The following is a 25,625-nucleotide window of genomic DNA, read 5'->3' as shown; positions in this document are numbered from 1 at the left end:
AAACGAGTACGGAAAAATTGATATTTTTCGTTTTCCATTGTCAGCTTTAAGATTAAAAAGTCTTACAGCTCTAAAATCAAAATAACTTATTCGAAAGCTGTAAAAATCAGTTTATCTTTTTGTATTTTGCTTGCCGACACGTAAATAATAAATACTGACCTCGTGGTTAATGATCAGCGCATTTTGGTTGACGGCACCAAATCTCTGTTATCTTCAGTGCCTCTCCATTGAACATCAACTCGCCCTTTTAAATATATTATTTTACCCATAACGATATTTTTTTGTATTAGATTTTTAATTACAAAATAATATTTATTATTTATTTAAATACCCACGACTAGTTTTATAAATACCAATATCCAGTTAATTTGATTCTAGTGTTATTTACTAAGCAGAATGTGCGTGAGTAGATTTCGTATCCTGAACAATAGTTAAATTAAAGTACTTAAGAGTTTTATTACTGTACTTAAATAATGAAAGTAATAATAACACCCAGTTACAGAAGATTATCACATTAATTCCACTAGGGAAGTAACAAATTTTCGCCTTAAGGTACATTATAAATATCTTTATTTTACTACGATAAACTATTTTTTTTTCGAATTACTTAATGAATAAAATAATACCTTTTAATAATATTTCAAATATAAAAGTAGAATGATAATAGTTATTTCACTTCCCTGGAGAGTTTGGAGCCTATAACAATGCCTAACTGCTCAATCCTAGCACATACTGTTTTACCTCCTGGCTTCCAAAACCAAACTGCTTCTGGTTAAGTTAATTAGAAGAGCAGTCAGACAACTAAAAACGATCAGTTTGGAGATTGACATCTTTCACATAAATAAAATTAAAGACACAAAGAGTTTTGCTATTTGCGAGTATTATGCTTTCTTAATATCGAGCGATCAAGGGTTCTTGGCCTGATGAGATGTCCCAATGTAACGCCTTAAATATTTTGTTTAATTTCTAACGTTATTTTGGTCCAATACAAATGAGTTTAAACGAACTTTTAATAATGTTTGAGTATTTCCAAATGCTTGCAGACTGACTCGATTTCGCAAATATTATTGAATTACTACCTGGTAAAAGAAGAAGTATAAAAATTGGAAAATTGTTTTCAGGCGTTGCCTAGTAGGTGATCTGGTTCAGCCGGATGAATCTCACTTACGCGATAAAGGTTTCAGCTCTTTTACTTCACAAAAATCAACAGATGGAAGAGTTGAGGAAATGTGGATGCTCAAACATGGGCAGAATGGTGAATGTTACACAGTGTTTAAAGTGGCCACTTAAACCAGCCAATGACAGGTCATAACCCCTGTAAATGCCTAGACTTCCATATTCCCTTCTCAAAAATGTTTTCCCTCTCTGTTAAAATAAATTTATATGTGAACTTTTAATAACTTACATACTTTTCCAAGCCACTGCAGAGTGGATCTGTAGGTTCCATAGTCCATAATCGATGACACACACGTGTTAAATTAGTTCACCTGAAGTAGACTAATGGCCGAGGATGCAATGTCATCATTTTCTATCAAATCCAATACATATGTATAATGCAACTCTATGAGTATTGCACATGAAATCAGGGGGCATCGTTCTGCAGTACATTCACATCGTCTCTACCATGACGAAATAAACTACAAAAGAACGTCGTCTTTAAAATACAATAGGACGCAACGCCAGTCACTCAGCCATACGAATTCAGTTCACTTCAATCCAGCTCGACGACGTTTCTCAGTTCCAGCATGTAGTTCAAGTGCAGTCTCTTCACCCCATCATCGCCGCTACGCTCATGCTACACAACCAAGTGCTGTATCTTATTTGCCATGTAATAAATACGCATTGACCAGCAACCTCGTGTCTTCTCTGTCAATCTCTAACTGGGGTTGGAACTCCAACCCCCAAGAACCTAATCCTACAGATCCACATGAATACATAAATAGATTACATAAAATTCTGGAAGAATAATACACCAGATTCAACATATTATTTTGAGTACACCATGAGAAAATATATTTTCGTTCAACATTTCTACTAAACCGCTATGTTTTGTAAATAATATGGTTTTTGAGAAAGTTTTTTTTCGTTGGTTCATAAATATGTTTTATTATTAGGTTTATTAATAAGGATTTGAATCAGTTCTCGCTGTTTTCCATCAGATGATGTTATCTTAGTCTTTTTACATTGGACAATACTACAGTCAACTTCATCGTGAAGTTCCACTACTAGGTTTGAAATGACTGTATATGTTATTCCGCCAAATTTCAACAGGGTATTTTTTTAAAGCGTTAAACATGTCGAATTTCGTGCCAAAAAAGCATTTAACGGAAATTTTACTGTATTACTTTTTTCCAAAAAAAATTTTAGTCAAAGCACATGGAATTCTTGTGGAGACTTACGGTGACCATGCTTTGTTAGATCATCACTGAACATCATCATCATCATCCCTGCTCAGCATTATGGTCAGCTGGTTGTACTGTATTATGAGCTATCAACGAAACCATCACGGGAGATTACTATCAACTACAATTGATGCGTTTGATCCGAGCGTTGAAGAAAAAAAGGCCGCAATAGGAGTAGAGATACAACATAGTAACTTTACAGCATGACAACGCTCGGCCACATGTTGCAAGGCCACCCAAAACATACTTGGAAACGCTCAAATGGGAAGTCCCTCTCCACCCGCCGTATTCATCGCATATTGCTCCTTCAGATTACCATTTGTTCCGATCGATGATTCATGACCTAGCTGAGCAGCACTTTCGTTCTTATGAAAATAACAAGAAATGGCTCAATTCGTGGATAATCTAAAAAAAAATAGTCGTTTTTTTTTAGATGATATTCGCATGCTGCCATAAAGATGGGAGAAAGTCGTCGCTAGCGATGGACAATACTTTCAATGACAAGTCCTTCAATATTTATTTTTAACATAGCATTCATTTTTACGAATAAAAAAACCAAACCTATACAAGTTCTAATATATTTTTAATTTGATTGTTTAAAATAATAATGTAATGTACTATATGTTACCTGAATTAAATCATCATATTTGAGACAGGCATTACGTAAAGTGATATGTTTACTGTAACAATGTAATGTAACGCGTCTGTTTCACGGAACTTGGTTCATTGAATTGATTGACGTGTTATTATGAAAGTAGGTACGCTCGATAAGTGATTGTTTGAAGTGTGAACGGGGCGTAAAGCACCCTGGTCACAAAAGGACCTATTTGCCGGGCGTTCATTATTCCACACTACTCTTTGCGTACTATATTCATGTATGTACACTATTCAGCTCTTTAGAAATGGTGACACGAAAAGCTGATAAATCAAACTATAATTATTATTTACACACTCTCAAAAGGTGTTAAGCTTATATGCGTTTACGGTTTAAATACTATATATATGCTGGAATGTGTATAACATTTACGTGGTTAAAAATATGTTAAAAATAATGAAATCGCATTCACCAGAATTGTTGTTTGAAGCGTGTCCTGAACAAAGTCGATAGTATAAATTTTATATTTGAAGCACTAACTTTAAGGTTATTAATTATAATAAAAGAAATACACAACTTTTTTTTAACCACTCATTTGGCAGATTGTTAATAATAATGGTTATAGTAAGAACGTAATTGATTAAATATTAAATCAAAAACGCAAACTTATAAATAAATAATTAGATTCTACTTCCACAATAAATAATGCAAACCCACCGAACTAATGGAGGCAGATTCTTTTTATAAATGTTTTTTTTTCTAAACAATTATCTAATTCCCTACCACTAAACATTAAACCTGCCTTCTACACAACTAATAAAATAGGAACAATGTTGAAAAATCATAAGGACAGAGTCCGTAAATAAAATAAATCTGGCATATACCTATTAAATTGTAATGATTGCGATTCAATCTACATTGGAAAAACTAAAATAAACTTTGATATTAAAGTAAAAGAACGCGTAAAGTGCCTAAATAATAATAGTTTTTCTGAATTTGCAAACCATCTGATATGAAATAATCATAATTTCAATAAAGACACTGGATTAAAAGTACTTCATGTTGAAAATAAAATATTAAAATAAGACAACTTGGAAATTTAAGAAATTAAAAAAGCGATTCATAACAAGAAAAAAATATTAAAAAACAAATAAACAATATTTATTTTAGTCCACTCCTGTCTAGCTTCGAAAATATGCATCTGAAATTATCACCCTTTTGGGAAAAAATACTTGATTTATTAGCTCCACTTGTAGTATTTAGTAAACATTGATAAAATAAAATAGGCAATAATTCATTAAAGCATTTAAGTTTGTAAGTGAAAATTCTTGATGGAAGTTCATTATAATTTATTATAGAAATAAAACACGAGTGATACTTTAATCCACATATTTACAAAACCACACTCACGAAGGATGGGACACTAAAAATAAAATAAAATACTTAAACTCATTAAAATAGCATTATATCAATTCATTAGTTAACCAAAAGAAAATTTGTTGATAATGATCCTTAAGATAAAAATAACTTTATTTAATTTACTTACATATAACTTTGAATTATCCATCCTTACCTCTGTTCTGTATATATACATTTAACTCTTTAAAAAGATACCAGTCTCAAAGATGTCGCGAAAGTGATGAAACCGGTCACTGGATATTCCAAATTTGTGGATTAAAGTATCACTCGTGTTTTATTTATATAATATAATAATTCATTAGTTACGTAAACCGCGACGAAGAATCTTGTTTGCTTAGAAACCGGTCTGTGGCAAAAAAAAATTATCATAAAAAATTCGTTTTATTTATTTTATTATAAATTCGATATTTTTTCAAGTTCAAACGTTTTAAATACCTTTGAGTGGTTTAGTATCAATATTTGAAAAAGTGTTACATGCACAACTTCCATTAAATCAGTAGTTTTCAAGACATTAGTTAAAGGGAAACGATGACTTGAGACCATAAATTTAACATGGCTAAAAACGAAGAATAAAGACTTCTAAGTGAGCAAAACTTTTCGATTTGGCAACCGAATACGCTTTACAGAAATAGTGGACAGGTCATTATACATTATGGTCCAAAGTTTGATAGGAAATAAGGGAAAAAATCGGAACGACTAAATAGAGTATTAGTACATTCAAAGCAATTTATATTTATTTATTTATTCATATTTTTTGTCTAAAAAGCTGTAATTAATAGAAAAAAAAATGTGACTTCTCGTGGGTTACCCGTGAAGACTAAAAAATATAATTTTTAAAAAACATTTTTACATTAGAGAATAAACAAAGAAGACTAACTTAATAAACATTTACTAGATGTGTAAAAGTAGATATGTATAGAATTTTTTAAAAACATGTACCCTTTATAAAATATATTATTTGAAAAAAATGAAGGTAGAATTTTACAATCTCAGTGCCAGCACAGCAAACCAAAAAAACACTCGCCAGGTCAAACGTGCCATTTTTTAATTAGCCTGCGGCTGGATCAGCGCGGCATTGTTGGAATGTATGCTAAAGCTGCACATATTTTCTCTTAGCTTTGTCAAAAGCATGAAAACTGCTGTCTGCTAGCTAACTTCACTTTTAACTTGTTGATTTAAAAAGATTTTTCTGTTATGTTATTTGAGTTAAGCTATTGTGATCTATTTTTGGTGATATAGGAATTTAAATAAAAAGTTTTATTAATTGTTTGCTATGATGTGATTTATTTAGTACATGAACTTATTTTTAATACGATTTATCGTTAGTATCAAACGAACGTAGCTATGCAGAAAGCAGCCAGCCAGAGAAAAGTGAAACTGAGATAATATAACTTTTGTGAAAAGAGTGAAGAGTTATCAAATCTACACAACAGTTGGAATGTTTTTGACTTTCACGAATGATAAACAATGAATACAAAAGTTTTTTTTATATTACAAACTAGAATCTTTTTATGTATTTGACCAGTTTTAATGATTTTTAAAGTACCATAAAACTTTTCTAGTGCTGTGGGTGTTTTTTTGCAAATTGAGAAATGCCGTTTTTGTGATCGACACCATTTTCAGAAGGTTGATACAGTTTTTTTTTTTATGAAAGCGGTCTGGCTGTTTTTAGCAGCACATAGATTTGACCTTACTACACCCGATAACATCAATACCTCATTTTTCGAAAATTGTGGACTGGCTGTTTTCTGCCTAACTATGTTCAAACAGTCTCCAAGTCTCGAAAAGTCTTAAAATTTCAAGACTTGGTCACCGAGTCTCGTCTTAGTCTCGAGGCTCAAATTTGGGCCGAGACTCAAAGTCGAGACTGAAAGCCCTAGTTCGAACCTAGGACCTTAAATCTGGAATCCACAGTACAAAAATACTATTTTACTAATGCCACGTTAGAAATTTGTTATTGATAGTGATTGTTTTAGCCCTGCAAACTGCACGGATCTCGTAAATAGAGTTCATCTTCGCGTTCGAAATAAATTAGCGATATCGGATAGTAAATTGATTCTCCAAACTGACAATGTGAGCTAGTGGATGCAGCCAATAATCTACTAGATACGTACTCGGACCGGAAAAAATCAACATGTAATAACACTGACTAACCTGGTGTTGACTCTTCTTCCTTATCGCCAATCAGCTCAAGCTATCAGGGAAATTGGTGATCAGAAACGCTGCAGGCACAATTTCGTCTGGAGGCGAAGGATGATGATAAACGGTGATGGACGATGATAAGTTTGCGGCGTTGTGCGAGTTAAGGCGAAGTTATGAAACTTTGACGGTGAAATAGCGAAAATATTTTTGACAATTCAAAAGACGTGCGTACATAATCCGTCGAGAAAGCAAAGAGAAGTGCGCGCGGGCTAAACAGTGTAGCCAAACCAAAAATGTCCCGCCAGGCGTTGAAACCTCACAAAACCAAAATTAGCCAGTGTCTACTTCCATATGATTTTTCTGGCCAAAATATGTCGAAACAAATTATCGGCTGAACCACCTATCGTAAATAGTTTTAACACAGATTTGTATAAGATATCACATTTTGGCACTATTAGCCTAATTTCTGCCTTATTTTTCAAATAACGTGCTTTGCTTTTTGCATACTACAAAATATAGGCAACTGATTTAAATATTTTCATTTTGTCTAATTTTTGAGATAAAAAGCAATTAAATAATGTTTTCGGGATACTTAGTCAGAAAACTAAAAACGGATATTGCGTTACTGAGTCTGTTTTCTTATATAAATTGACTGTTTTCTTATATAAATTGACTGTTTTCTTATATTCATTTCCGATTTCCTAAGAAAACTTTATATAAGGCTTCTATGAAACTAATTTCCGTTCATCATTGCTAGCAATACAAGCTGCCGAGATATCCTTGCACACCTAAGGTTTCCCACTACATAGCGTTTCCCAAGTACGTGTACGTGGCGGGTATAAAAATAACTATTAGAGTGAAAACTTCTTTGGCGCACCGGGAACACACTAACAGCTAAACGTCGCTGCTGTGTTTAATTAAGTCACTGAGAGCCTTACTTATAAACCTGGTATAATGTATCGCCTAGGCTGGTAGAATGAGGATGCGAATAAGATCCTTATTTTGCCAATATAATAAAGATGGTATTCCCATCCGTATTCTACCACTTTGCCCAGGCGTAACATTATACCAAGTTTATGAGTAAGGAACATGTTTTTTACATTTAGCGTGCTTAAGACCGCATGAACGAACGTGGTATGTATTTGTATTGATTTCTGTCATGCTGTCTTGCACATTTTTTGCTTATTGTAAATAGGTTTTTTTAGTTATTCTTTATGCAAAATATAGTAATTTTTTTAGAATTTCGTTTAAAAAGTCTGAAAATGAAATTCAATTTATTTAACACCTAATATACACATTCAGTTAACATACATATGCATAAGGGCGGGCATATTGCCTCATGGCGATTTATTCCTACCTACCCAAACCTTTCAATTCGAGAAAATCAGTAGCATATAAACATGTTATATGCGTATTATAATATTTTCATTATAAAACCATACGTTGACATGTTTTTTAAAAATTTTTTTTAATTAGAAATGTATTAAATATCTACACTCTACGATGAAGAGAGGATTATGAAAATACCGTATTAATTTTTTCCCACTTTATTCGTAATTATCACTAGTGACTAGGTTTCGTCATGACCACCATCGTCAGACTATTTTGACTTAACTGAGACAAAATTGTTATTTGATGTAAAAAAAATCTTCAAACGTCTAATTTCTGCAAACAATTTTTTTTTTGGGAGCACTTAAAATACATCAGCGGTCTGATTCTGAGTCCGTGCTATCGCAAGTTAACGCTGAAATTAACACGGTCGCGCTTTACTTCGAGCGTAAACGTATCCGTATTCTGTTAACACCAGCTCGTGTTAAATTATCGCAAACATAGAATAAGACTGCTGGTTGTGTTTCGGAGGGCCAGTTTATGTATTATATTTTATTGTATTTTATTTGATTTTATTTATTATATATATGGCCTAAGCCAATTACAACAGTTACCTGAAGAAACATAAATGCAAGAAACTGAATGAACAAAAATAACATCATAAAACTGTGTAGCAAAGACAAACAAGGGCAAAACAATAATGGTATACAATATATTCATAAAAACGGAAGATATAAGACTTCGAGCTAAACCATGCCAATCCAACTTCATCCCACACTGTTTAGTCGCGAAGAGATCTACGAAAAGCCGAAAGATCTATCCCAAAGAATTCCAAGTCGTGTGATGAATTGACTAATCTACACATTCTGAACATTGGGGCATAAAAACAAGAGCTGCTCTTAGAAGATTTAATAAATAGCAAATTTTGACTTCTGGTGACATGGTTATGAACATGAAAATAAATTCATTGCAACAGTTATGGGACATCACTTATATCATTAAGTATTTTAAAAATGCATATAAGGTCCATCTCAGTTCTACGTCTCTCCAATGAAGACAGAATGAGAGATTGCTCTATTTCAAAATAGGAATAACTACCCCTTTGTAATCCGAGCAACCATGCCACTTTTCTTAGAAAACGGTGTTGGACAGACTCAATATGGTCAATTTGAGTCCTGTAGAATGGAGACCAAATAGGAGAAGCGTATTCTAGATGGGAACGAACTAGTGAGCAATAAAGAGTTTTGATGGTATCAATATTTTAGAAGTCCGTCGTCGTTCTATTGATAAAACCGAGAAGTTTGAGAATTTTTTTTTACAATATTATCAATGTGTTCACGATAGGAGAGTTTACGATCTAAAGTAATGCCAAGATCCTTTATTGACGAAACCATTGAAAGGGAAGTATTTTTTAGTTTGTAGTTAAATTGTATAGGTTTTTTTCTTATGTATCTTTAAATAACTTTAATGAACATTTTTTACAGAGTTGAAACTGAACGTAGTAATTAGAATGAAGATCAATTAGAATACCTAAAATTGTGTGTTTTGTCCAATTTGATTAGGCTAGGTTTCATACATTCTCGTAGCACTCGCAAATATGGCTCGCGTGTCAGCTAACATCTATAGAGTTTGCAAGCCCTTGCCTCGGTTCAAAATATTGAAATGAGCTTTTCCAAACCAAAAAAGGTTTGACCTGAATTTTAATCTCTCAATGTCACAAATCTTCGCGTTATAAACGTATATTTTACTAACATATTACAACAGAGATAAAGAACATTTAAGAGAAGGTAATACAGAAGTCTAGGCATGTACAGGCCTTATGTCCTGCCAATGGCTGGTTTAAGTGGCCAATTTACACACTGTGTAACATTCACCATTCTGCCCATATTTGATCATCTATATTCCTTCAATTCTTTCATCTGTTGATGTTTGTGAAGTCAAAGAGCTGAAACCTTTATTTATGCGAGTGCGATTCATATAATTGAATTCTTTCATTCTAATTGAATACTTCTCTTAAATGTTCTTAATAAGAATTGGAGGAATATAGATATTTGTTTTTTGTTTTGAGTGAAATTTGTGTTTTTTTCCCCTAAATACTACGTTTATTATGGTGATGGTAAAGGTGAAAGTGTATTTTAGCATTTGCATGTTGACAGGTATGTCTCGAAATTGGTAGACATAAAAAGTCGGTAAGTGGTTTTGTATTTATATTTTTTGTAGAGCAAAAAGCGAACCTCTAGGATAGTTTATTCGTAGTCCTCGGCACTTCCATAGAAATACAACCCGAATCGCTTATTTTATTAAAAATAAATTAGTTTACACATTTATTAATCCACGAGTATCATGCAATCATTTTTAATGAAATTTACCCCTGAAACAAAGGGCTTCTAAGTTACAACATGAATATGTACTACCACTCATTCCTCCCGGGGAAAGTCTACTAACTAAAGCTTACACTCATAAAACTTGTAGGGTGAAGGTGACACTGTAAATCAAGCCAATGTAAGTGTGAATGTATGTTAATAAACCGTTAAACTTTTATATTACATACTTAATGACTTTTACATTAAACAAAGTCGAATACGGCTAAACAAGCAGTAGAACATTATGTAGATTGAATTTGCGAAGCTTGAAATATAGTAGCTCTCAAGTAACAACGGAGATGTAATGTCGCATTATTGAGTATAGCTTTGAATAAAAAGTTAACCCAAAACAGAAACAATCTGACTACCCGCAATTCACACTAAATAACGAAACTATGAAAATATGCAATTTATTTATATGAGGGTGCGTATGTATTTATTTTAACACTTTATATACATAAACAGTTTATATACACGTAAGGGCGGGCATATTGCTTTAAGGCGATTTCTTCCTACCTACCCAAACCGTTCTGTTTGAGAAAATTACAAGTATATGGGCATATTGAATCTTAGATCTTTTAGATGAAAATTAAAAACAAAGATTAAGAAAATAAAAATTTACACCAAATTATGAAGAGAGGAGAGGGGGTGGGAAGGAAAGAAGAAGGTTAAAGGAACAACGTAAATATTTAGATAGTGATATTTCAATCTTGACTTAAATGTAAATAAAGAAGTACGCATGGGTGTGGAAGTAAAAAAAATATTTTGAAATGTGTATTTATAACGAAAAGAGAGATCTAAAGAGCTAATACCTTCATTCGAAACCATTTTTAAAAATATACAGGTATTATAATATGTCCTGGGATGCCATTTTGTACATATATATGATTTTCTATCTAAACCTAAAACACTTAATTTTGTTGAATTGAGGTGAAAAAGATAAAGATATCCGCTGTAAGTAGAAGCATAAAAGCGATTAAATAAAAAAAAATGGCCCAATGATAACAAATGACGAAGAATTGAAAGAGAGACGGATGGAATACTTCATGAAAGTATATGAAAGTACTGAAAGTGTCCCTGCGCAACAGTTAGGTTGTACAAAAGAAGATACGAGTGATGAAACTGTATGTGAGATAAGCATGGTAGAAATTAAGAGTAGGCTGAAAAGTATGAAGAATGAGAAATCCGTTAGGTATGATAAGGTCGCTGTGGAATATCAAGTGGTGACCAGACCGCGGGCACATAGCTGCACAGATTTTTCAATCTGTGCCTTGAGAAAGGGCATATTGTAATAAGATGTTTGTACAAATGAAATTTGAACACCTAGTTATACGTTTTACCTTAACTAATCAACAATATACGTACAAAAATCAATTAAAAAACAAAAAACAAAAAATTGTTTATAAATTTAGACGCTTTCCGATGACACTTCCTACATATATGGATGTTTGTTTTTAATAAAATTATTGCATTTGGATTGGAGGACGACAGTTGTCAAGCCTTTATATAAAGAAAAAGGATGTTGTGCAGAGTGTGGAAACTATAGGGCAATCGGTCTTCTGAGTTCTGCCGGTAAACTGTATGGGAAAATTATAATTGAGCGAGTAAGAAAGGTGACGCAAGATTAAGTGTGGGACGTGCAAGAAGCCTTTATGAGTAGACGTGGATACACGGATCAAATTTTTGCGTTACGAATGTTAACGAAGAAATTTTTGGCAAAACGTCAGAAACTATTCTGCGTATTTGTTAATTTGCAAAAAGCGTATAATAAAGTTGATAGAATAAAATTGTGAAGAGTCTTAAAAAAGTATGGAGTAAACTTTTCGAATAATCTCTTTATAAGGAGAGTTTAGTATGAATAAGAGTTCTTAGGGGATTCACATCGTGGTTTGCGTTCTAAAAAGGCGTAAAACAGGAATGTGGAATGTCACCGTGATTGTTTAATCTATACATGGACAACTCTGTATGAAAGAAATATAATACATGAATAATTTTTCAGTAAGTTGTTTGTTGTAAACTGATGATGCAAGCAGCAAGGAGTATTTGCAACAAATAGTTTCAATGTACGATGTATTCCAGGAGAACGAAATGGTGATAAACGAAAGTAAGTCAAAGTAATGATATTTGAAAGGGGAATTTAGGTTACTGAGTGCATAATAAATGTAAGCAATGAGTGTCATGAACAAGTAAAAAATTGATGTATCTCGAAAGCATGTTTTTAAGAGATGGAAGAGTAGAAAAATATATTGAAAGGAGAGTGAATGCGGGCAACAAAATGAACGGCGCGCTAATCACAGTAATTGACAATAAAAATATGTCAATCGAAACTAAACTGGCAGTGCACAGCGAGGTTTTAGTACCAAAACTTATGGATAGAAGTGAAACATGGAACTGGCCGAGGAAGGAAGAAAGCAGAGTGATCGCGGTCGAAATGCGATTCCTTAGACGGGTGCGTTGGAAACCACTGAATGACACGGTTACGAATGATAAAATCAGGCTTCAGGTATAATTGACAAGATTAAAAATGGTCTCTGAGATGTTTTGGTCGCGTAGAACGAATGGATGACTAAATAATGGTAAAACAGGTATAAATGGCGAGAATTAACGGTTGCGTGAATTGACGGACGAGGACGACTAAGAAAGACGTGGCATAAACCAAAATCTTAAATCTGGTTACGTCAACAGCCTTGTCTTGTCTCTCTCAGAAAATAATTATTTCTTTGTATGTTTCATCTTATATTATGATGGTTACAATATGTGACTAATGTTGTTTTGATTATACTTTTAATATTCTTATTTAATCAACTTTTAAAGACTTGTTTATATACCAATCCAAAATGGTTTTTTAATGACCTGTCGACTGATTTATAAAAATAAAAAAATAGAAACGAAAGGCATGTGTGTCAAGATGTATGAACGTGGATGTAGCTACTAGTAAGTTACATGACTAAAAAAGAAATTTCCTTAAGAATATAAATATAATAAAGACTCATACATACCTAAGATGTCAGCAGTTTTCTTTATAAATAATGAAGTCTTTCTTCCTCTGGCGATAAAATCGTTTCAGTCTTTGTAATATCTTACAAAATTCTCAAAAAATTCCATGTCTCGGACAATATTTCACTGCTTCTTGTACTCTTATTTTCATCGTCGTTCTTTCCATTTTTACTATATTCTCATTCCATAAAATCTCTCTAGTTTTGGAACAAGTCAATATATATCTCTTTGTTCTGCTAAGAACACGTTGAAAAGGCCAAAAAACTCTTTCTCTTCTTTGATGCTGCCAAGAAATGACTAGACTTTTCACTCAAAGCGAATTTATTCACGCATGACTCTACAGGAATGATATTATATTTATGTATTATTTTATACTAAAAACAATTTATTTTGTCTTGGTTTCTGAAACAATGAAAGAAAAAAATACAATTAATAACAATAAAAAAAGATTCTTATTTTGCATATTGCATTTGCAGATCGATTTGATACATTTTTCATACATATATTAAGTATAGTGAATAAAAGGCGTACGTTCTCGTGGTATTATTATTTATTTTGTACTAATTCAATTTGCTTTCCTTTACAGAGTAATCCAATTTTCTTGAGCAAAATTGCTCTAAATGAATTGAATAAGTCATTTTAGCCAGGCAATAAATTCGCTACATTTCGATGTGATGTCAATTAATTTAATCCTTTTGGACCGGGTGTATATTTAAATATTAAAAAAATACATATATATACGTGCAAATGAAATTTTATATTAATTTATTGACGTAGTTATCAAAATTAAAAATCACAGATTTTTTTTACTATTGGAAATCGTAGTTATATCAAAGTACGTCTTTATTTTCTTTTTGTTTATGTCAGTAGTCGGCATTAGACAGAAAAGTTAATTTATCAGTTTGAAATATGAATTCTGACAGGCTCATTTGTTTTAGAGTAAATTCCTGTTTTCTTTCTAAATGATAATATTCTTGTAGGGTCCATAGTTCATAATCGATGACACACGCCTGTGAAATTAGTTCACTAGAAGTAGACTAATGACCGACGATGCAATGTCGTTTTTTCTATCCAATATGTACGTTTGATGCAACTCTATGAGTATTGCACATGAAATCAGAGGGCATCGTTCTGCAGTACATTCACATCGTCCCTACCATGAAGAAATGAACTACAAAGGAACGTTGTCTATAAAGAGACCACAAGATGCAGCCAACGTCAATCAGCTCGTTCAGTTAGTCAGCCCAACAAGTTCAGTTCACGTCAGATCAGCTCGACGACGTCGCTCAGTTCCGGCATGTAGTTCAAGTGCAGTCTCTTCAACCCATCATTGTCGCTACGCTCGTGCTATACAACCAAGTGCTGTATCTTTTTAGACATGTAATAAATCAGCATTCGAACCGCAACCACGTCTCCTTTGTCCATCATCAACTGAGACGGGATCATCACACCCAACAACCTAAATTCTACATTGGTGACCCCGACGTACCCGCCGTGATACCAGGATGGTATCCAGTGGGACACTCAACTCAACGGTGCAGAAGCCTTTTTCAACGACGCGTTTGGAAACACTGCACTCTACGCATCATCTACGGAGTATCAAGTTAGACGACAGAAGACAACATGTAAAACGAAAATCTCACACAACTACGCCGATTATGCTCGTCTTCTCAAATCTCGCCTAGTTTGACTGATTTCGCTCAACCGCAACGAACACGCTCAATTACACTGAACTTGCTTCTCTACGCTGACTCATCTACGCCGATCTCGCCTATCTACGCCGTTCTCACACAGCTACGCCGAGCTTGCTCATCTACACTGTTCTCGCACAGCTACGTCAAATTCACTGATCTACGCCAAGCTACGCAGAACTTGCTCATCTACGCCGATTCTGCACAGCAATGTTTAACAATGTCGCGCCATGACGGCATTGTTTGCAACAATCGACGTACCAACAACCATCTTATCAACACGAAAATTTAATCAAGCATCCTGCAAGCATCATATCCAACCTTTGCAAGTCATGGGAAGAATGTTCATAACGCATTCAAATATTTGGTTTGCCCTGAAACTCTTCGTTCTCCAACAAGGACTACTTATTGCCACAAAAAATGCATCCTCTCACCCTGTAGATACCTGTCAATCTACAGTGAGATATTTTTTGGTATTGACCACTTGACAAACAACAGCTGGATATAAATCAACGGTTGACTTCTGTATTCAAATTTTAGTGATAACAATTCACTTACGTTTGCACAAAAAATAAAATCAATAATTTCCATTGTGCATTGTTTTATTTTTGCGATGGACAATTATTTCAAACACTGCAACGCTGCACATTTCAACAGTTTATTCACACCAGAGTGCAACACCTTGATTTTCAGCGTCGTCAACACTCATGGAATGACTCAAAATCGACAACGATTTCAAGAACCGCTCTGTCATCACATTAACTGAATAACTTACATCAGCAGTACTTCGCACCAAGATACTAGTGTCTTACAAAAAGAAAGCAATCTTCAATAAGTTATCAAGAGAAAAACTTCATGTATCGAGAGTTCACCTCACTGGAAGGGGGGTGCTGTAGGGTCCATAGTCCATAATCGATGACACACACGTGTTAAATTAGTTCACTTGAAGTAGACTAATGACCGACGATGCCATATCATAATTTTCTATCGAATCCAATACATACGTATAATGCAACTCTATGAATATTGTACATGAAATCAGAGGGCATCGTTCTACAGTACATTCACATCGTCCCTACCATGAAGAAATGAACTACAAAGGAACGTCGTCTATAAAAAGACCACAGGAGGCAGCTAACGTCAGTCAGTTCGTTCAGTTAGTCAGCCCAACAAGTTTAGTTCTCGTCAGAGACCAGCTCGACGACGTCACTCAGTTCCAGCATGTACTTCAAGTACAGTTACTTCAACTCATCATCGACGTAACACTTGTCCGACATAATTTATTATTTATTCGCCATGTAATAAATACGCATCAAACAGCAATCCCGTGTCTTCTCTGTTAATTTTTAATTGGGGTAGGAACTCCAATCAAACCCTCAACTACTTATTTCTACATTTCGTTTTAGAGACTGCATGTCTTTGGATTCACTGATACAAGTGAGCAGTTTTTTTTCATCACGTATCAATTATATTTCTTCTTGTGCCAACCGAGTTGTTCGTTAAATTTTAAAATTAAATTTATTTATACTTCCCCTTTTCTTTGCTTTGTTGATAATGAAGGGGGGTTTAGAGCGACAGTAAAAGGGGCATTGAAAATTGCAAATGTAAATATTTGTTCGGTGTTTTTCTTACTGAAATCGGTTGGCAGAGGAAGAAATATAATCAATTCGTAATGAAAAAAAAAAATCTTGCATGTATGAGTGAATTCGGAGACAGACATTTAGTGTCTAAAACGAATTCGGGTATGTGGTGGATGCTTTCAATGTTGATTTTGATAAAATTACTGAGCTGAAACCTTCATTCACAAATTCATCTGACTGAATTATTTTACCTACTAAGCAACGATTGAAAGCATTTATCAGAAGAACTATAATTTATATACTTCCTCTTGTGTCAGTTGGTTTGATCCTTTAAATACAAAATAGAAATTATTTTTTTATTTTTAAAATTAACATGAATATATTGAGGTCTTAAAAGGGTTAATGCGAATATTCAATTTCAAAATTTAAATATTTGCGCGAGTGAAAATAAAATTTAAATAAAATGTATTATTATTTCCTTGCAAAATCCACTGCGAGTAATAAATAATTACTACCCCAATTAAATGAGATCATCAACAATATAATAAAGTTAATGTTTTTTTAAACTGTAAAAAATAATTAATATTACACTAATTTACCATCGAGAATTTGTCTCTAACGTTTAATTTACACATGTTTGTATGGCGCGTCGTTTTCATAGTAAATTGTGATGGCACGACTATTAAAATGACTACGCCAAGAATGTACTTCAAACTGTCAAAGAGGGTTGGAAAACGTTGCGTACTCTGTGATATTATGAAGTTAGACAATAAATAATATAGGATACCCTCGGTGTGAGAAGTTAGCAGCTTGGCTCACGCAAAACATAATGAGATACACATTACTACGACTATATGAATATTTTCGACACTAAAAAAAGAAAACACTCCAATTTGCATTGAAAAAAAAACACAGGTGTAAAAACTACTTTTTAAAGGCATTCATAACCAATTTTAAAAAAAACAATAGTTTTTTTACTACCTTTCGTTGGCTGGTTAAAGTTATTAACGTACGTGCTGCTTAACATTTACCCTTCTGCCCTTACGATTAGGGTAAAAAAGCATGCAAAGAGTGCCCACTACCTAACAGTCTCTTTCCACTTCCTATGATTACCGAATGTAACTTCTCGCTACTATCCGCGGCCCTGTTATAGGTCTTATCGGATACACAGATCTGGTGGCTTCCAAAAATAATTACAAGGCTTTAAAAAAAAATGTAACCGTTTCAGCTTATTGATCATGTCCAATCGATTTAATCCCAGTCAGTGAAGAAAGCACTTCCCTCCTCTTTCTCTCAATCTAATAAACTGCATATTATGTACTTTTGGTGTACCCCTTTTCAGCACAAAGATTCAAAGATTACAAAGGAATCTTTCGAGCAGTTTTGCTCGGTGCAAACGCGCTGACCATTTGACAACGAGGCGGACAAGTTATACGATCTACAAATTTATTTAACCAGTTACGCGTTGCGAAGCAAACCGACATGAAAAAATCAGTAGATAATAATATAAAATTGTATTTCATATTCGTATTTTAAATACTTTTATCCAAATGACAATTTTACAAAATGTAACTGGTGGCTTAAGAAATGTCATTTATTGAACTTAATTATATTTATTGTTCTGGCTCCCTAATAATTAATTAATCATTCAATCTTTAAAATAGGAAACATCGCATATGGAGTTTCTAAAATTATTTAAGTTCCAAAATATTAACATTTCTTTAAATTAATATGATTTGGTATTACCGATAATAAACAACTATGGAACATATTTTAAGGCATTCAATTGCAGGTGATGGTTGTGAATTGCCGAAATTAAGAACTTTAGTGCCATGACTGTTTCTTGGAAATGAAAAACCAAATGGCCCTTCAATGGCCATCGACTCGGTACTTTCACCGTATAATTTTGTCTTTATTGCTCAATAGACTGCTTCTGTAAAAGAACATTGAATATAAAAAACCCCAGAAACATAAAAAAAAACGTTTTCATAAATATTACTTTACAATGATAATTATTTATCTACGTTAGTCTTTTTTAAATTGGCGAATGTAATGTTGTTACTTTGCTGTCAATTATATCGCCGCTTTTTTTTAGTAATCACTTATCTTCTGCACTAATAAAAGTTAATTTTATTATAAAACGTAGATTGATTTTTTTTTTCTTTTGGGTGTACATAAATTTTCATAAATATAAATAAAAATGAATAATAATCCACGATCTCCGTTGCAATATATTTCAACTGACTTAGAGTTATAAATGACGTATTTTCAAAATTAAAAGTACTAATAAATTAGTGGAAGTGTGAACAAATATTTTATTGTGTCTCCTATGATAAAAACACGGTAATTATTTTACGATGAAAAGTCTTTAAGAAAAATCAAACAAAAATTTTACATTTTAATATTTAATCAAAATATAAACATCGGTTCGAAATTGTTTTTTGATTATTTATTAAATCATTTAAAATCTGCATTGTTTAAGTATAATTTAAAACCCTAAGAATGATTTCAACTTGTCATTATAATTTGAAACACTTTTGTATACATTGTATCAATAAAAATACTGGATATTTTGTCTAAAGTCTATCTAAAAATAGATTTAAAAGCGATACAAATTGACCTTAAATTTGCATACCTGTTAACTCGATGAAATGTCACTTTCCCCCATAAATCCAGAGCTTTTCATGTGCTTAAAAAGTCAGAATAACACAAAATACTTGGAGAAAAATACGACTTACAAAAATAAAACAGGATAATTTAGACCAAAGAAACAAAGTTAAAAGTTTTAATACAACATTTTGTTTTGAACATTGAACCGGTGCGAAAGATATTTTTCTAGATTTCAAATAGCGAAGTTATATGTTTTGTTTAGTTTTTGAGATGGAAGAGTGATTTTTTCTGTGACGTTTGGCATTTTAGTCACTGAAGGTCGGTTGGAAATGATCTTTGTAGGATCCCTAGTCCGGTTACGGACATGTCCCGATGTATACTGGGGCGACGCGGACCAAAACGCTTCGCTTCAACAAGGGAGGAAATAAGGGAGGAGAACTCTGCGGCGATAAAGAAAATAATATAAAGGTAATAATTGAAAAAAAAAGCAAAAAAAAAGGTTTTTATATTATTTCGCACAAACACATCATTTATGATAATTACTTCGTTACTTCGCTAGTCCGTCTTTAAACCGTATCTGAAATGTGTAATGAATTATTGTTGACCTTTTGTTTCCATAATATAAATAAACATGTAAAAAGTGCTTAATTACATGTTTTGTACGTACGACGCATTTTATACGCACAGTAGAAAAAAAATTCTGAAAAAAAAAAAAATTTAAAACCTATTAACTTAGTGAAAAAAAGGTGCTGGCTAGTATTTATTTATTTACACATACACATATATTGAAGAGAAAATGGCATAAAAAAACTCTGATATTATAAATTGTTCGATCGGGAATAGGTCCAATATACGAAGAGTTTGGCAAGTCGGAATGATTGTTATTGAAAATGAATAGTTCCAAAAATGTAAATAATGTCGACGTTAAATAATTCATTTTTAATTATTCAACAGATATATTGATGTTGATACATTATGATGACCATCTAGTTCTTGTAAGTTTACAATAATTGAACAGAGGGAAAAAAATACTAATGTTTTTTTTTTTGTGTCAAAATATCCGTACTAAAGATTTTCCCTTTATGTTTATGAGTATTCGTGAGAAAATCCTCGCGTTCCCGCGTACGCGCGGCGGCGGCGCCCGTCCTGATATGACGCTATCGATCGGCGCGTCGGGACGGCGTGACGGAATAGTGCGCGAACGTTCCCTACAGCTCACCCTACCATTATAGCCTCCTACAGCCTCCTGCACCCCTGGTAGACGCTCCATAACAAAACATCGAAAGTATTGTTTTGAAGTTTTCTTTTGAAAAATAAATATATTTTTAATTCAAATACGGAACAATTGTAAGACACTGGAATAAATGACAGGTTGATTATTTTTGTCGACCTATTATTATGAATTAGACGATGTCAAAGGAGTGATCGGGTTGTGGTCCTGTGGCTAGTGTCTTGGACTCACGGATTACAAGTCTGTGGTTCGAATCCCACTCTACCCCAACTTGATTCCATTTTCTAATAGTGAGTTATTTACAACTCTTTGAAAATGGCCTTCAAAATTAAATATTTGGATAAATCATAAGAACGCAAACATTTCTTTAAAAAAAAAAAAAAAACCAGTTGTTGATCAATGAAATTCAATAGATAAAAGCCATTCATAACCGCTTTTCAATTCAATTGCATTCTTTTTATTATTTATTTATCCCCATCAAAAAGCGCATATAATAATGCATTGGTTTATCAAACTCAGTGTAATTACATCATTTGTACGATTCATGTGCCAGACCGGGGACTATAAAATATTGTAAAGGGAAAACATATTTAATAAATATTTACTGTCAACCATGTCGGAAATTGAACCCGAAACCAATTGTATGGCTGGCAAACTAGCTAAATATTAGCCCACAAAGCGGATAAATTAATTTTACTATCAGTAAATATTAATAAAAAAATATTTCTCCCAACATAATTGTATAACAACCTTTTCCAGGTTGTCTGAATTTTATCCACGTCTCAAAAAAATAAAAAAATGATAATTTACTCATAATATTTATATGATATTATTTCCATTTAATATTTTTTTGATTCGCATCAACAAATTTGGAACATCAAGTCAGATATTTTTTTTTAATTAATCAACAACAAAAACAGTTAAAGGCAAAATATTTTTTCGAATATTTTTTTTTCATTTCTATATTAACATCTCACTGGGCACAACCCGTGCGAAGCCATTCATATACATTGTTTATATTATTATGCTCCTGATTATATAAGTTGGTACCTAAATAATCTATATATATATATATATATATAACATATATGTATAAACAAAAACAGTTTTAAAAAATAATAAAAGCGATATACGTACAAATATTTTTCTAGAAAATAATTGTAATAGTTTATTTGTTATCAAATTCATTCATAAAATTTTGAAACGATACAATAAACATAAAAATAGTTTCAAATATTAATTAAAATAGGTAATTTTTGGTTACATTTTCAAAAAATAAGAAAAATTCCATAATTATGCCTAACAACATAATAATATAGTGTTTTACCATAGGCAGTTGCGACAGGAGAAACTGTTGCGTATTATCAAACAATTTATTTTCGGTATTGAGGAAAGCCAAAAAAGGTCAGCCACTATCTTCCTGAAGGATTTATTACGTTGACAAGAAAACGTGTAAGTAAATAAGAACGACATAAAACGGATGTTATTTATGAATCCGCAATAATGGCTCTGACTAATATATTTATTTGTTTAACTTTTAGTGCATGTACATTTTTAAATTGGTGGGCTTATTGTCAAATGGCAATTCCTTCTAATCGACCAAAAAAAGAAATTATATGTTGTATTTATATAATACAAGCTGAATGTATCAAATATAAATTAGGTATGTCATCATCATTCCCTTTTTGCACCTAATAGTGCATAGGGTACTGCAGTGCTACACCAATCACAGCGCATCTTGATGATTTTCGTTACATGAAGGTGAGATAGTCGGTCTAAAAAAAAATTGACAGGGTGTTATTTTTTCGAATGTCAAAAAGTTTGTATTTTAATGTTTACAAATAACATTGGTTTCTTATGCATCCCAATCAGATTTTTTCTTTGAATTCCTTATAATTTCTACGCATTTATTTCATTTTACTAGATTTTTAGCAGTGCTAAAATAATTTTAAATGACATTTAATACATTTTCAACCCCCGTTGGTAAGAAACATTAGCAAAAATAATTCTATATTTGAAAATAAATTATCTAAACTTTTGGAATTCGATCATAAACAAATACCTTGGTACCTACTTATCAATGAAAAGTTACACCATCTTTTTTACGTTTATTTGAAAGGTTTTTACATGCTTTCACGACACAATCAGGCGTTTTCGTTTCGAATCAAATGTCAAGTGCACGTCAAAACCCGGCTGGTGGTTGAAGAATGACTAAATACGCGTAGGGCAAGACTGAGCGTTTGGGCAGGAGTTAACTGTTATAATTTTAGAGGGTTCCAAGTGCGTCTATGTGTATTAATAGCTCGATGGTTTTATTTACGGACACCGAACCTGTTTTTGTAGTTACATAAAAGAATTGTGAAGTAAAGATTTGTAAGTATACTTAATAATGATTAATCTTAAGAGGAAATAAGGTCTGATGCTCAGTTTTATCCAATGTCTGCAGGCGCACGGTAAACAATTATTTGTAATAATATGCAAAAAAAAACGATTTCATACCATACATTTTAAACATGTATGCTTAAACGGATTGAGTAAATAAACCATAGATTTACAGGATTCACAAAACAGTTTTTTCATTCAAAAGAAATTCAGAACATTATTTATCTTTCGCAAACATTTAGTACAATAAAATAAAATACGACAGAAAAATACCAAAAAAATATTGCTTCACATGTTTACAAAAATATTCAAAGCGTGCTTCTGAATACTTTTATTGAACAATGATCTTTATTTATGCGTTCAATGTGATCATAATAAGAAAAAAACAAACATTATTCAAAATAAAAAAAAAATCAACCGGCGTATTTTTCACAGCCGTAAAGTTTATGAATAATTCAAAGTAATTTTTTTTCAATAGAACGTTTTGTACAAAACAACAACTGATCCAGACGTTTTGAATTGTCACACAACCTGCGGGGTGCGATCACAAAGGGGTATTTTCTAATATATGTACTTGATAATCATATTATGGGGTTGGTTTGTCTCTTTTTGGGTGTAAATGTGCGATTTTTGTGGGGTTATTTAGAGTTTGGCAAGAAGCCAATGTTTACCCTGCGACAGGACATTGCTCCCTACTCACTAATACGTACTACGGTAGGCCGCGTAGTAAAGCTTTAGAGCTCATTGATGAATGAAGATGTGTTTATTTATCAGATGTACAGAGTAAACTCAATGAGTAAACTATAAATTCGTAAATCATGGTGTTTGGTTAAACAATATAAATGAATTGTTATCTATCATTATATCATACTTTGACTCGATAAAGTAGTCTGCGTTATATAAAAATGATTATAAGAAATATAGAAAGTCAGATTACATCAGTCAATGTAAGGTAAGATAGTATAGCGTGTGGTACAGTTTACTTCAAAAGACAATTAATATTACTTTTATATTTTCATTTAAAATAAAAAAGAACAACTACTTGGAAGTATTTATTTCCCGATAAGCTTAATATGTTTGTATGGAGGCCGTATTATAATCGGAAGTTAACATTTATCGTCAATTTTGTCTTCAAAGTAAAATAAGTTTTCTACATGAAAAATAGAATACTTATTTTTTTTTCTAAACATGTTTAAGTGCAAGTTATCGACGAAGATGTTTTTAATTTAAAACAAAGATACTTACACATTTTTGTACATAAATATCGGTTTTACTTTATACTCTTTCGGTATGAACCGATAAAGATAGAGCTTATAATCGCGGCCCAGATACTTAAATAACCGTACAAATGAGCATGGTAAACTCTGATTTTATGATTTTTGCTTTACATGAAAATTATGTTCAATAAAAAAATGTCTTGATTAAATATGTATTTTTAAATTTATTTATTCATACAAATACACGTATTACAAAACAGTAAAACGTATTCCTAACTCTATAACGCCAAGAGCCCCGTGTTTGGGTTTGGATACAACATAATGGAAAGTGGAAGCAAAAAAGAAATATTTTAATATATTAAGTATCAAAAGAAGAATGACAAAAATGAATTTTAATATTTGGTTCACAGCGTAACCTGAAAAAGTGATAATTCTTTTTTTAGTCCTATGCAGCAACGCACGTGTTTACATTGACCTTAAACATGCTGAAACTGTCACGGCTTTCAGATAACTGTCCAGTTTTGGGCTAAGCCACTTCTTGCACCAGAGGTCACATAATTTTTAGCCCGAGCACATATTGTATATCTGTTTTACTGGAGCCATTGTTGATTACTTTTAGTTCTGTGAAACAGGGCTGACTTCACAAACAACTGCTTGACACACATTATATTTTTTATATTAACTCTTGTGTGGCTGTGGTGTAACAAGAGTCTACAAAGGATACATTATCATCAATAGCAGTGGCACTACAGCCAGTTGTAGGCCCCTACTTTCTCCAGAATGTCTCGATTCCTGACTGCACCCTGCGACTCTTCTCCAGTTCGTGAGGCCAATTGCTCTAATGTCCCTTTCCACATTATCCAGCCATCTTTATTTTGATTTGCCTCCGCTCCATCTGCCTTCCGGAGTGATATAACGAATATTTTTTGGGGTACGATTATCATTCATTTTGTGCACATGGCCCAACCATTGTAATCTTCTTATTTTTATGAATTGTGCAATGTTGAGTTTGCTATATAGTGCCTCTAATTCATCATTAAACATTCTCCTCCACACTTCATTTTGATTGATAGCAACAAATATATTCCTTAATATTTTTCTTATAAATACGAATACCATGATCTTATATCTTTTGGTCATAACCCAACATTTGGCATCATATGCAATGACGGTCCGAGGAGAGTTTTGTAAATAATGGTCTTAGTTTTTCTATAGAGCAATTTGGATCCCAGATATTTAAACAAGCCATAATAACATATGTTTGCTGCCCATAGCCGTGCTCTCATCTCGGTACTATAATTTTTATCATTAGTTATTTCAGTACTTAAATATTTAAAGGAGTTGACATTGTCTATGTAGTGTGACCTAGCGTCAATTGCCTGCTGTGCATAGTTTATTTGTGACTTCCTTGCTAACATATATTTAGCCTTAGATGTATTTATTTAAAGACCTACGTCACTTACAGCCATTTCTAGCTTTAAGGGCACATCACTTGTGCGTGTGAGAATAAATTTCGTCAAAATGGTTCCTAACTACTAACGCATACAATTGCAATTTTTTAACACACACTGTTTCACGTTGCACCCTGGGTTGCATAGATATTTACCTGTCAAATAAATAATTTCTTTATTTAAAATAAATAAAACAACTTTGTTTTTAACCACTAA

General features: G+C 32.7%; 1 long non-coding RNA gene across 1 annotated transcript in view; it reads right to left on the bottom strand.

The window, feature by feature from the left end:
* The window catches only part of LOC148284524 (uncharacterized), a 75,564-nt gene extending 56,055 nt beyond the window's left edge, over positions 1–19,509 (bottom strand). Inside the window, exons 1-2 of the long non-coding RNA XR_015824608.1 lie at positions 19,154–19,509; positions 13,250–13,649 (exon numbers count right to left, since the gene is read on the bottom strand). This is a non-coding gene — a long non-coding RNA (uncharacterized LOC148284524). The remainder of the gene's footprint in view (positions 1–13,249; positions 13,650–19,153) is intronic.
* Positions 19,510–25,625: the final 6,116 nt, after the last annotated feature.

Source organism: Micrasema longulum, unplaced genomic scaffold (genome assembly GCF_059751315.1).
Source record: "Micrasema longulum isolate JH-2025_06_02 unplaced genomic scaffold, ASM5975131v1 h1tg000113l, whole genome shotgun sequence".
Lineage (NCBI taxonomy): Eukaryota > Metazoa > Arthropoda > Insecta > Trichoptera > Brachycentridae > Micrasema > Micrasema longulum.
Note: the sequence above shows the minus strand (reverse complement) of the source record. Positions and strands in the feature narration are given on the sequence as shown.